Here is a 14,286-nt window from a genome sequence, read left to right on the forward strand (position 1 = left end):
GGGATGTTCGGAAATACTAAGTGCCGGGAAAGCCCCGGAAGATGAACTCCTGCACGCTGGTTCGGTTTTCTGTTTCTGTACTAGTCACAAAGCCCATCTGCCAAGACAAAAGTGACCATTGGCGGCAGGCAGATAAAAATGCTGAACACACAGCATTGAACACACAGCATTGTAACACTTTATTCTGTTGTAATGACTGTCAAAGACCTTGTGTAGATGGAAAGTCAGTGCATGGGAAGCTGGGGTGTGAGTCAACAGTACACTATGTGTTAATGTAGGCATTGATACTGCTCACTAAAAAGTCCCCATTGACCAACTTCTGCTTCAAAGCACAGTAAATAAAAAAACAAACACTGGGGAACATTTAGTAGGCAAAAGCATGGTCCACACAGAGAATTCTGGTATGTCTACACTCTACACATCTTTTGGAGGTGTGTAGGTTACATACGCATCTCACCCCCCTACCACAGGCATACATAGCTGTGTAGACAGTGAGGGGCTGCTTAGGCAAGTAGAGTAAAGGCATGCCTGAACCCTGAGGCTATGTACCCAATAGGTACCCTACACAGCTCTGTATTCATCTAAGCAGGGCCTCTCCCATCAATACTGTTATTGTTAGCAGTGTAGTGTCATACTGCCTGCCTGTGCCAGGAATATTTTGCTGTGGTGGGGAAAGGCTCCAACAGGGGGAGTTGCATGAGCCCTCTCACGCTGACCCCCACTGCTGGCGTCTTTCTCTGTTGCAGAGTAAGTATTGTGCAGCTAGGAGCTGCCAGAGCTTTTCCCCACCACAGTGAAGTACCCCAGCAGTGGGGAAAGGCTCTGGCAGAGGGGAGACAGCAGGAAAAGATTCTGGCATGTCCCCCTGGTAAAGGCTTTCCTCACTACCAAAGCCTTTCACTGCTGTGTGTACCTACCCACCACAGTGTGGACGCAGCCTCCTCTTCACTGTGGTGCTTAACTGCGTATGCCCAGCACGCTGCCGCAAGTAGTGTGCGGTGTAGATGTAGCCACAGTGTCTGCTGTAGATTCACAGCCGAGCTTGCTGCACTTTAACTCTCCATCTGCACAAACCCAAATATGTTATTCACCTTACTTCAAAATAACACCAGCTTTGTTTCAACACACATACTTGTTAATTTTCCAGCAATGTTCAGGTGATTGCTAAGTATGCTGAGAAGCATCAACATTCCTGTAAGATTTATTTATTTTTAAGCATGTTGACACATTAATCAGTCAACTTGTTAGGGGGCTTATTCCTTCACCCACTTACTTCCCTGGTCCTTCTCGCATGAACAGAGAGCAACAATACCCGAAGTCCAAAGGTGCAAACAATTCAATGTTTATTGGGGTGAACTTCCAGCAAGCATGATTCCAGTTTCCTTCCTTAGTGTCCCCCTTCCCAGCTCTGACACCACAGAGCCTTACACCTGTGTCCCTGTTCCCATTCCTGCCCTTAGCCAAACATGATTCCAATTTCCTTACCCCCATTCCCATTTCCCCCCTTAGCAAAACATGATTCCAATTTCCCCACTCCCATTCCCTGTTCCCATTTCCCCCCTTAGCAAAACATGATTCCAATTTCCCCACCCCCATTCCCTGTTCCCATTGCCCCCCACTCCCCCACTTCCTGATTGACTGCAGACTATATAGTAAAACTTGAGTTCTGCTTAGCTATACCTTAACCAATCATTTTCCTGAAATTTAACTAACCAATCCTAACATATTATAACATGATTATGTAACCAATTATATCCCACCACCTTAATTAGTTTACACCCAGCAAAATTAATTATACAGCAGACAGAAACAATCACAGAACCAGACAGAGATTATACAGACAAACAATAGCAAAGTGGGAACTATAATGACAAAACAATACAGAAGTGAGGATTTCACATCCCAGCTATTGATAAGTGAGTTCTTGCCAGACAGGATGCTATCAAACTAAGTTTCCTTTTACATTTTCTAGGCACTTCCCTTTCTCTGGAGGTGGTAGGACAGGATTGTATTCCTAACAGCCCAATAGCACCTTATTTCAGTGTGACTAGTTTGGAATGTGAGCAGGTGACCGTTTGCTTCCCAGCTTATGGCTGCCTCTGCTGCTTAGCCAAAGGCCTTAGCCTAAGAACAGGGCCTCAGACTGTCACAGTAGGAGAAGGACCTTACACCGGCAGACAGTGGTTTTGATTCTTTCTTTTATACCTCTATAACTAGCCAAGTGATAAGAATACACCTACATTCTTAGAGTATAGGCCTTTACAGACAGGCCCGCATATCTATATCCTAACACAATTCATCTGCTTTAAACTTTTAAAAACCCACCAGATGCTGACACACATCTTTAGGTATTTAAATACCTTTGCAAATCTGTCCCTGTGCAGCCTAATTCTCATTGAACGTCTGTAGGACTTAGGCTCGCTCATAAATCACAAAAATTCATCTAGTCTGGAATCCAATTACTGATAAAAGTGAGAACAAATGGAAAAGACTGACTCTACAGATAGTTTGGGCACTTGCCCAAGTCTGAGTCCATCCTACAAATCAACCAGAGTTGGGACTTATATATGACTCTATCATGGCCCAGGTGACTGCTGAAACCATCTGGATGTTGAGGGGAGGTCTCTTGCTCTCCTGTTTTTTATTTCTAAAACTTTTGAAAGGTCTCATGTTCTTTCTGTGTTCAAACAAAACAAAGCTTGAAACCTTTTTTTCATCCGCAAAACGGAATTCTTGTTTTTCAGCGAGTAAAGCCTTTAGAAAATCCCACCCCAAATTCTCAGAAACAAGGAAGTAACATTTGAAATTAGAAATTATGTTTATTATTTACTGTGTGTCTTCTGGTAGAATGTTAAGGTCCCAGCTAGGGCTGTGACTCCGTTGTGTTGGGCACTGCACAATCATAACATAGAAGACCACCCCTACTCCAAAAAGCTTACAATCTAAAAGGCAGGACACACAAATAGAGACAGGCAAAGAACAAATAAACAGCTTTCCACAAATACACTAAAATTGTTTCCCCATTTTCCTTTCACATTTCCCTCTTCCACTCACCTCCCCTGGGCTCAGCCTTCAGACAAACCCTTACAGCCTGGACTGGTCCAGAACAATAGCCTAATTAGTTAGGAATCATGTTCCAAACACTGCCAGATGCCAAATGCTTAAGGAACAACCGACAACCCACCCTACTACTCTGTTTACATCTGCCACATTGTACAAAGAACATTGCTCCCTGTACTGAAACAGACATCAGTTTGTAGAAGAAAGACTAAATGATTGGTAGTTATTGCAGCCTGATATATTCAAACAGGTTGGAAGCAGTCCATGCAATAGCAGCTGGACAGCCAATTCCTTTATGCTTCTTTGAAAACCCCAGCTGCAATGGCCATCCTTTCCATTTAAATTTGAATTTATTCTTGCACAGATAACAATACTTAGCCCTTGTATAGCTCTTTAGGCCACAAAGCAATGTACAAAGAATGGCTATTAATCCACACAATATAACCACACAGTAGAAGCCTGATTTAAGGAACTTTGGAGTGAAAGGTTGACTAGGTCAGCCGATTGTTCCCATTTTACAGGTGGGGAAACTGAAGCAGGGATGTGTTCAGAGGACAGAGACAGCTGAGGATAGAACCCAAGAGTTGAAATTCCCACTTCTATTCCCCGTGAACAGACAAGAAATAGATCTATCTATCTTTTTCTCATTTGCCTCAATAAACTTGCTGTACCAGTAAAATTCACAGGCCAATTTATAAGAGCTACTTGAGAATTTTCCATCAACAAATTTTATCCATAGACACCGTCTTTTTGATGAAACAGAGATTTTTGCAAATGAACAAATAAAATAATTTTGGGACTTTCACTAAAACAATAAAAACAAGAAGTTTGTGGTGACTAAAAGAACCATTCTGACTGAAATTTCAAAACTTGTGGTTAGCTGAAAACTTTTTTTTGCTATTTTATTTTTGACAAAAAAATGAAAAAAAGAGAACTTTTGACAAAAAACAAAAGTATTTTCATTTCTGTCAAAAAATTTGATGTAAAACCATAACTTCCCAATTGGCTCTATTAGTTATGCAATTTACAAAAAATACAATTTCTTTTTGTTCATCCTAAACTTTATACTATATGAAAAAAGAGTGATGAGATATACTCAATATACTCATTCTTTCACTATTGCTATGTTGACTCCTCTGTGAGGCAAAGTTTTTAAATGGCACTTTTCAGATAGCTTGCATTACCAAGAAAGGCAAACCTATTCATCAGTACAATTGCTTTAAACTATAATGGCATGATAGGCTTCATCTGGCTAATGAATCTAAAGTACCCTGTCTTCTGATAGAGTTTGTTAATACAAACTCGTTTCTTTCACCTTCTTTCTCTTCCCAGATGACACACAATAGCATGGCTGCTGAAAAATGGTGCATCAGAAGGTGATGTATCTTCCTCCCTCCCCCCCCCCAACAAAATACATATCAAATAGAGGAATATTGCACACCTGGTTCATATGTATATCAAGATCATTTTGCAGTATAAAGAGCTTTAAAATATGTGTGATTAGTATAATTCCCTCCAATTTTAAGTCCCATTCTACTGCCAGAGTGGTGCAAAGTGTTGTTAGTAAAAATGAGACTCTGCCTCTTCAAAACCAAAAGTCTCAGGCAAATTCCGTAGATTTTGACATTTGGTGGGATTCTCTTTCCAACAACATCCAATAGGCTTTACCCCTACCTACCTTGTTAATGAACGGCAGCTCAAACTGGCTGCAAGGGGAGGTTTGTTTTGTACTCCACCCCTATCTCCCCAGCACTCTGGGGATATTTGATCTCAACAGAGTTTCACAGACTTCCCTAGGATATGTAACACACTCTGCTGTGCCAGGCTGGTCTCCTGGTGAAAGTACAGACTGGAGAAAAGAATTCTAGGCCTGTCTTTGCCAAACTCTCACTACACAGGGGGAGCTTTGGTCTGTTACTCTAAGCCCTCCGCAGCCTCATTTTCCCCAGCTGTCAAATAATGGCAAATGCCAAATATGACCCCTTCCACTTGCTGTGCAAAGACAAATAGCTGGACAGAGGAAGCCTCAACTGTGAATTTTATTGGTGCCACAAAACCAAGGAATTGTGTTTTCTATACTTGATATCATCACTGGCACCTAATCTTTTCCCCCAGAGGTGATGCATCGGGTGGAGGGGGAGTATGCAGGGTCATGTGCTCCTGCAGATCTGTTGCTTGGCTTGTACTCTACATGCTCACATGCAGCAAGCATGCTCAGTAACATTTGCTGAAGCCACTGCCCTTTTTCTGCCCCCCCCCAACTATATGCAAGGATGGGTTGTCTCTGTATTCCCCATTTCCAGATATACAGATATAGAGCACTCCTGTAACAGAGGAAAGTAATTAGCACTATGAACACACGAACACAAGAATGGCCATACTGGGTCAGACCAATGGTCCCTCTAGCCCTGTATTCTGTCTTCAGATAGTGGCCAATGCCAGATGCCCCAGAGGGAATGAACAGAACAGGCAATCATCCCTTGTCGCCCACTCCCAGCTTCTGGTAAACAGAGGCCAGGGACACCCAGAACATGGAGTTGCATCCTGACCATCTTGGCTAATAGCCATTGAGGGACCTATCCTCTGTGAACATATCTAGTTCTTTTTTGAAACCTGATGACTGTGCATTATGTGAAGAAGTTCGACTCCCTCAGGGAACGGATGGCCAGGATCCCCTGGGGGACTAACTTGAAGGGGAAAGGAGTCCAGGAGAGCTGGCTGTATTTCAAGGAATCCCTGTTGAGCTTACAGGGACAAACCATCCCAATGAGTCGAAAGAATAGTAAATATGGCAGGCGACCAGCTTGGCTTAATGGTGAAATCTTAGCGGATCTTAAACATAAAAAAGAAGCTTACAAGAAGTGGAAGGTTGGACATATGGCCAGGGAAGAGTATAAAAATATTGCTCGGGCATGTAGGAATGTTATCAGGAGGGCCAAATCGCACCTGGAGCTGCAGCTAGCCAGAGATGTTAAGAGTAACAAGAAGGGTTTCTTCAGGTATGTTGGCAACAAGAAGAAAGCCAAGCAATGTGTGGGCCCCTTACTGAATGAGGGAGGCAAACTAGTGACAGAGGATGTGGAAAAAGCTAATGTACTCAATGCTTTTTTTGCCTCTGTCTTCACGAACAAGGTCAGCTCCCAGACTGCTACGCTGGGCATCACAAAATGGGGAAGAGATGGACAGCCCTCTGTGGAGATAGAGGTGGTTAGGGACTATTTAGAAAAGCTGGACGTGCACAAGTCCATGGGGCCGGACGAGTTGCATCCAAGACTGCTGAAGGAACTGGCGGCTGTGATTGCAGAGCCATTGGCCATTATCTTTGAAAACTCGTGGCGAACTGGGGAAGTCCCGGATGACTGGAAAAAGGCTAATGTAGTGCCAATCTTTAAAAAAGGGAAGAAGGAGGATCCTGGGAACTACAGGCCAGTCAGCCTCACTTCAGTCCCTGGAAAAATCATGGAGCAGGTCCTCAAAGAATCAATCCTGAAGCACTTGCATGAGAGGAAAGTGATCAGGAACAGCCAGCATGGATTCACCAAGGGAAGGTCATGCCTGACTAATCTAATCGCCTTCTATGATGAGATTACTGGTTCTGTGGATGAAGGGAAAGCAGTGGATGTATTGTTTCTTGACTTTAGCAAAGCTTTTGACACGGTCTCCCACAGTATTCTTGTCAGCAAGTTAAGGAAGTATGGGCTGGATGAATGCACTACAAGGTGGGTAGAAAGCTGGCTAGATTGTCGGGCTCAACGGGTAGTGATCAATGGCTCCATGTCTAGTTGGCAGCCGGTATCAAGTGGAGTGCCCCAAGGGTCGGTCCTGGGGCCGGTTTTGTTCAATATCTTCATAAATGATCTGGAGGATGGTGTGGATTGCACTCTCAGCAAATTTGCGGATGATACTAAACTGGGAGGAGTGGTAGATACGCTGGAGGGGAGGGATAGGATACAGAAGGACCTAGACAAATTGGAGGATTGGGGCAAAAGAAATCTGATGAGGTTCAATAAGGATAAGTGCAGGGTCCTGCACTTAGGACGGAAGAATCCCATGCACCGCTACAGACTAGGGACCGAATGGCTAGGCAGCAGTTCTGCGGAAAAGGACCTAGGGGTGACAGTGGACGAGAAGCTGGATATGAGTCAGCAGTGTGCCCTTGTTGCCAAGAAGGCCAATGGCATTTTGGGATGTATAAGTAGGGGCATAATGAGCAGATCGAGGGACGTGATCGTTCCCCTCTATTCGACATTGGTGAGGCCTCATCTGGAGTACTGTGTCCAGTTTTGGGCCCCACACTTCAAGAAGGATGTGGATAAATTGGAGAGAGTCCAGCGAAGGGCAACAAAAATGATTAGGGGTCTGGAACACATGAGTTATGAGGAGAAGCTGAGGGAGCTGGGATTGTTTAGCCTGCAGAAGAGAAGAATGAGGGGGGATTTGATAGCTGCTTTCAACTACCTGAAAGGGGGTTCCAAAGAGGATGGCTCTAGACTGTTCTCAATGGTATCAGATGACAGAACGAGGAGTAATGGTCTCAAGCTGCAGTGGGGGAGGTTTAGATTGGATATTAGGAAAAACTTTTTCACTAAGAGGGTGGTGAAACACTGGAATGCGTTACCTAGGGAGGTGGTAGAATCTCCTTCCTTAGAGGTTTTTAAGGTCAGGCTTGACAAAGCCCTGGCTGGGATGATTTAACTGGGAATTGGTCCTGCTTCGAGCAGGGGGTTGGACTAGATGACCTTCTGGGGTCCCTTCCAACCCTTATATTCTATGATTCTATGATTCTAAGTTCTTCCCTATGTTTGATTTTAACCTGCTAAACATTTCAGAACTTGGGTCTTTCTGGGGCCTGTTTCTGATTTTTGTTGTGGTGGGCATTCAGGGGTAGAAGCAGTTTCAGTGTTGTAATGTAAAAAACCAGTAATGTTCTGGTGGACAGACTTTTTTAAGTGAAGGTTTGTTTAGTGTTTCCTTTAGACAGATTCTGATATGCCTGATTTCTTTTGAGAGTATGTTCCATAGCCAGATCACCCGACAGACAGTGCTCCTTTGATCACTGCTCTGATGTCTTTTGTCCTGGGCTTAGTTATCTGCAGTGTCCCAGAGGAGCCCAATGGTTCATAAATCAATATTCAGTCTTTGATATAGCTGGGTACTGATCCATTAATGCAGTCCTGCTGATTTTAAACATGTTCAATGTTAGTGGAATGACCTCCAGGCCATTTGGAAATTATTTACTCTCCCACAGATAGTATTTCCCAAGGCTTTCTTCACCTCATTTTCCCTCAAGGCATTGATGAAAGGGTTTGGCAATTGTGTTACAACAGCATTCAGGATGTTGGGTATCAGGGTCATTTCCAAGGAATTCTGTGCAGGAGGGGTAAGTGGTGGAGCTGTACCATATAATCAAGATGGGAAGAGCAAGTGGAAAAGGTCTTTTTCCAGCCTTTGGCTAAGGGGGTTCTCAGAATAGTAAGGATGATATAGATGTATGAAAGGAGAGTTAAGTTGCAGTGGGGGAGGTTTAGATTGGATATTAGGAAAAACTTTTTCACTATGAGGGTGGTGAAACACTGGAATGCGTTACCTAGGGTGGTGGTAGAATCTCCTTCCTTAGAGGTTTTTAAGGTCAGGCTTGACAAAGCCCTGGCTGGGATGATTTAACTGGGAATTGGTCCTGCTTCGAGCAGGGGGTTGGACTAGATGACCTTCTGGGGTCCCTTCCAACCCTGATATTCTATGATTCTATGATCACAAATGAGCCCAGGATGACAATGGCCAAGATGATGAAAGCTGCCATCTCAGTGATGAACGTGTCCATACAAGAGAGGACTATCCAGGAATTTCTGTTGGAACAGAAATGGTTGATGATGACTGAGCAGCTGAAAGACAACCTGGTGATCAGAAATTCCAGCACAGAGATAACCAGGAAACTGTACACCCAAGAGCCAACAGCCAGCTGAGCTGTTTGTGATGATGCTATAATGCAATGGGTAGCAAATGGCCAAATAGTGGTCAAAGGCCATCACCAAGGAGAGGAAAAATTGGTTTTATCCAAAGCAAAACCAGAAGTATATCTGCAAGAGGCAATTGGCAAAGGAGATGGTTCTTCTTTTCCCCAGGAAGATTGCAATTGGCTTGGGGACAGAGGATGTGGTATACCATATCTCCAGGAAGGAAAGATTGCAAAGGAAGAAGGGCATAGGGATGTGGAGTCAATGTTGGGTTATCACTAGTGTTATGATGGCTGCATTTCCCATGACCATCAGGATGAGCACAAAGAGGGAAATCTGCAACTACTGGTTCCCAGGGCATCCTAGGAAGATAAATTCCACCACAACGCCAGGCTTGCTGAAACCAATGAAAGAAGGACAATGACATACTCTGGGGGCATGGCTGGATATTGATCTAAGTTTACAACTGCCTTTCCATTATTGCACCCATTGGCATACTTTTGATTTGTCTAAGGTTGCGCAGTGAGGCAACTGTAGTAAAGCTGAGAGCAAAACCCAGCAATACTGGCTCCCAGTTCTTCCATCTAAACACTAGACCACAGAATCTCTACAGCACTGGTATTGGAACCAAAAGTCCTTGACTAGGATTATTGAAAGGAGCCCAGTAGAATTAGGTGCCCAGTTCCCATTAATTTCCACTGGGAGTTGGACAACTAAATTCCTTAACTCATTTGAAAACCCCAACCCTGTTCCTGGTCTTCTACTGTAATGACCTGTCCAACGTCCCCTTCCAGAACTGAGAATGGACCCCAAGAGACCCTCAGTGCCCTACTCAGAATACTAAAGACTAAAGTTGATGAGGAGGGGAAAAAAAAGAGGAAATGTGCATTAGTTTCACATATGTCCCCTGCCATGGATGGATTTTCCATTTAGGAAACAAGACCATGTTCTATTGCTGTGAAAATTAGCCCAGCTTTGTGTCAGTGAGGTTTGGGATGCAGAGATTGACAAAATATTTCAAACCAGTCAGCGGTTGAGACTCAGGCCTATGGTGCAGTCCCTCCTCAATCCTTACAGCTTCCTAATGTCTGGAAAAGGAGCCCAAAGCACGTCAGTATACCAAAGGGAGGGTGTTAGGTTCACCACACCACTTTTATCTCAGCTATCTGGCAGCTTCACTGCCTTCATAGAATCATAGAATCATAGAATATCAGGGTTGGAAGGGACCCCAGAAGGTCATCTAGTCCAACCCCCTGCTCGAAGCAGGACCAATTCCCAGTTAAATCATCCCAGCCAGGGCTTTGTCAAGCCTGACCTTAAAAACCTCTAAGGAAGGAGATTCTACCACCTCCCTAGGTAACGCATTCCAGTGTTTCACCACCCTCTTAGTGAAAAAGTTTTTCCTAATATCCAATCTAAACCTCCCCCACTGCAACTTGAGACCATTACTCCTCGTTCTGTCATCTGCTACCATTGAGAACAGTCTAGAGCCATCCTCTTTGGAACCCCCTTTCAGGTAGTTGAAAGCAGCTATCAAATCCCCCCTCATTCTTCTCTTCTGCAGGCTAAACAATCCCAGCTCCCTCAGCCTCTCCTCATAAGTCATGTGTTCCAGACCCCTAATAATTTTTGTTGCCCTTCGCTGGACTCTCTCCAATTTATCCACATCCTTCTTGTAGTGTGGGGCCCAAAACTGGACACAGTACTCCAGATGAGGCCTCACCAATGTCGAATAGAGGGGAACGATCACGTCCCTCGATCTGCTGGCTATGCCCCTACTTATACATCCCAAAATGCCATTGGCCTTCTTGGCAACAAGGGCACACTGCTGACTCATATCCAGCTTCTCGTCCACTGTCACCCCTAGGTCCTTTTCCGCAGAACTGCTGCCTAGCCATTCGGTCCCTAGTCTGTAGCGGTGCATTGGGTTCTTCCATCCTAAGTGCAGGACCCTGCACTTATCCTTATTGAACCTCATCAGATTTCTTTTGCCCCAATCCTCCAATTTGTCTAGGTCCTTCTGTATCCTATCCCTCCCCTCCAGCGTATCTACCACTCCTCCCAGTTTAGTATCATCCGCAAATTTGCTGAGAGTGCAATTCACACCATCCTCCAGATCATTTATGAAGATATTGAACAAAACCGGCCCCAGGACCGGCCATTGGGGCACTCCACTTGATACCGGCTGCCAACTAGACACAGAGCCATTGATCAGTACCCGTTGAGCCCGACAATCTAGCCAGCTTTCTACCCACCTTATAGTGCATTCATCCAGCCCATACTTCCTTAACTTGCTGACAAGAATACTGTGGGAGACCGTGTCAAAAGCTTTGCTAAAGTCAAGAAACAATACATCCACTGCTTTCCCTTCATCCACAGAACCAGTAATCTCATCATAAAAAGCGATTAGATTAGTCAGGCATGACCTTCCCTTGGTGAATCCATGCTGGCTGTTCCTGATCACTTTCCTCTCATGCAAGTGCTTCAGGATTGATTCTTTGAGGACCTGCTCCATGATCGTGCTCTTGTGACCCAAGAGTCAACTCATTCTTTCCAATGACATTTCAGATATCTAACTGCTTGGAACTTGGCACAGAATACATCCACTTGATTTTTGCTTGGTTCACTCTTTAGCACTCATGGGAATGAAAAGTAGAAAAAATATTTTTTCCCCTTGAAGTCATCAGTTCTGATTCTGAATAGGCATGGGAGGCAGATTGGATGAGACAGAAGGGGATGATTTTGTATCCTCAGTTTTAGAACTGGAGCCCACACTTTAAATGATTGGAAATGATCTCTTTCATTAACATCTGTAATCATACACTAGAGTGCCAATTGTTATTAGTGAAAAAAGCAAGGACTTGGATTGTATCATCTTTATTTTTTCTTAAATATGTGATGTATTCAGATTCTAATTACACTGGTATAACTCCAAAGTGAGAACAGTAAATACTGTGAAGGCAGCCAGATATCTTAGAAAACATTCTCACATTTGGGTGGGTTTGGTGTGGAAAGACATTTGATTTGGCATAAAACCTCCAAGGAGCTCATCTGCCACCTTAGACAGCAAGCAAATGAAAAACATTAGCTTAGAAACACAGACAAAAATGTTGCTTAACTAAAACAGTCTCCTTTAAATTTGACAAATGTCTCAGTCCCTAATGATGGAGCTAGCCCTACAATATCCTGGTCATTGTTTTCCATAATATTCTCACCTGACAACTATATATGTTCTTGTGTAATATACTAATAAATCGTTTTCTCTCTCTCTTTCACCAGTGTTATATATAGTTTTACAGTGATTAAGATCTATATTAATTCTCCTTTAACCAAGCTAAAATAACCTCCTTCAAGGCTATCTATATGCTTCACAAATTGCCTTGGGATTCGATCTCCAAAGAACTTCAAAGTCATGCTTCCAATGTACAGTGTGTGTTGCTTGTAGAGATCGTGTAAGAGTTTCAGGGACTGGTTTCAGGAACAATGATTTATATTCCGATGCAGCAGGTTTGTGAACTCATATACCTGCCTTCATGCATTTCTTCTTTACTAACCTCATGATAATTCTTCTCATTCTCTCTAACCATCAGAGAAGTGAGATTCTGGATCAGCCTCCCAAGAAGAGTTGTGGGGGCAAATAACTTAATATGTTCTAAGAGAGAGATTGACTAGTTTATGAGTGGGATTGTCTGACGAGATTGCTTGTGGAGGTAGTGGACTGGGCTGTGCAGTCATGGGGGTCCGTCCTGATTTATGTTTTATGTTTATAAACTCTCATGCTTCAGCACTTTAGCTGGTCACTTGCAAAGGTCAGAAAGGGATGTTTCTCCAGTGTATTCTATTTCTTTGTTTTTTTTGTCTCCTTCTTCTGGAGCATCATACATGGCCACAGCCAGAGATTGGACATTGGACATTGGGTGTGCTGGTGCTTTGAGGTACCTCCAAGAATTCTCTTTCAGGTGCTTGGCTGGCTGGTTCTTGCTCACATACTCAGCATCTAACTGATTTTCATAAATGGTCTTTGGAAGGAATTTTCCACCACATCAGACTGGCAGTGATCTTCCTGGGGTTTCCACCTTCCCCTGCAGCATAGCAAATGGGTCACTTTCCAGGATTATTTGGGTATATCTCCCTGAATCAATTCCCTGACATTGCAAGTGCCTTGGGCACTGGTGCACCTCGGTGCCTCCTGCCCTAGGCCTGTGACACACAGTAGCTTAGTCTCCAGTGGAGAGCTGGAGCCGGCTGTTAAATTTAGAAGCCCTTTTAGAACCGGTTGTTCCACGAGGGACAACTGGTTCTAAAAGGGCTTCTAAATTTAACAACCAGCCAAAAGTGGCACCTTAGGTGTCAACTCCATGGGTGCTCCAGGGCTGGAGCACCCAAGGGGAAAATTTGGTGGGTACAGAGCACCCACCGGCAGCTCCCTCCCCCCCCCCCGCCCCCAGCCCCAGCTCACCTCTGCTCCACTTCTGCCCCTGAGTTACGCTCTGTCCCACTCTGCTTTTACCACCCCCCTCCCCCCGGCTTCCCGTGAATCAGCTGTTCACGGGGGAAGCCGGGGCGGGCTGAGAAGCCGGCGGCGGCTTGGTGCCCAGGCCCATGAAGGCGGAGGTGGAGCGGAGGTGAGCTGGGGTCGGGGGGCGCGAGGAGGGCCGTCTGCACCGCGGCAGGTAACCCTGGGGGGTATGTGTGTAGGGGAACCGCTCCCCACCCCAGCTCACCTCCGCCACCCTTGGCCTCAGGGCGAAGCTGCTGCCTGTTTCTCAGCTCTCCCCGGCTTCCCGCACGAACAGCTGATTCGCGGGAAGCGGGGGGGCGGGGGGCGCTGAAAAGCAGAGAGGGGCGGTGCATTCAGGGGAGGAGGCAGAAGCGGAGCGGAGGTGAGCTGGGGCCGGGCGCGGGGCAGGGAGCTGCCGGTGGGTGCTCTGCACCCACCAAATTTCCTCCGTGGGGGCTCCAGCCCCGGAGCACCCATGGAGTCAGTGCCTAAGGTGCCACTTTTGACGTGCAGTGGGGGGAGCGGCCGCTCCCCCTGCTCCCCCCTAGCTACGCTCCCCCGCCCCTAGGAGCCAGAGGGACCTGCCAGATGCTTCCTGGGAGCTGCCCCAGGTAAGCACCACCGGGACTCCCCACCTCGCCCCCCGGCAGGTCCCTCTGGCTCTTAGGGGCAGGGTGGACACCCACTATGGTGGCCCATGAGACTCTCCTGCCCAGTTCTGGGGGAAGTCAGGGGACAGGGGAGGGGGGTAGATGGGGCAGGGGTCCTGGG

General features: G+C 45.5%; 1 pseudogene; it reads right to left on the reverse strand.

Annotated features, from left to right (window-relative positions):
* Nucleotides 1-16: 16 nt before the first annotated feature.
* LOC125622519 (olfactory receptor 6F1-like) lies at nucleotides 17-12,428 on the reverse strand (annotated as a pseudogene).
* Between the last annotated feature and the right edge of the window lie 1,858 nt (nucleotides 12,429-14,286).

Source organism: Caretta caretta, chromosome 13 (genome assembly GCF_965140235.1).
Source record: "Caretta caretta isolate rCarCar2 chromosome 13, rCarCar1.hap1, whole genome shotgun sequence".
NCBI lineage: Eukaryota > Metazoa > Chordata > Testudines > Cheloniidae > Caretta > Caretta caretta.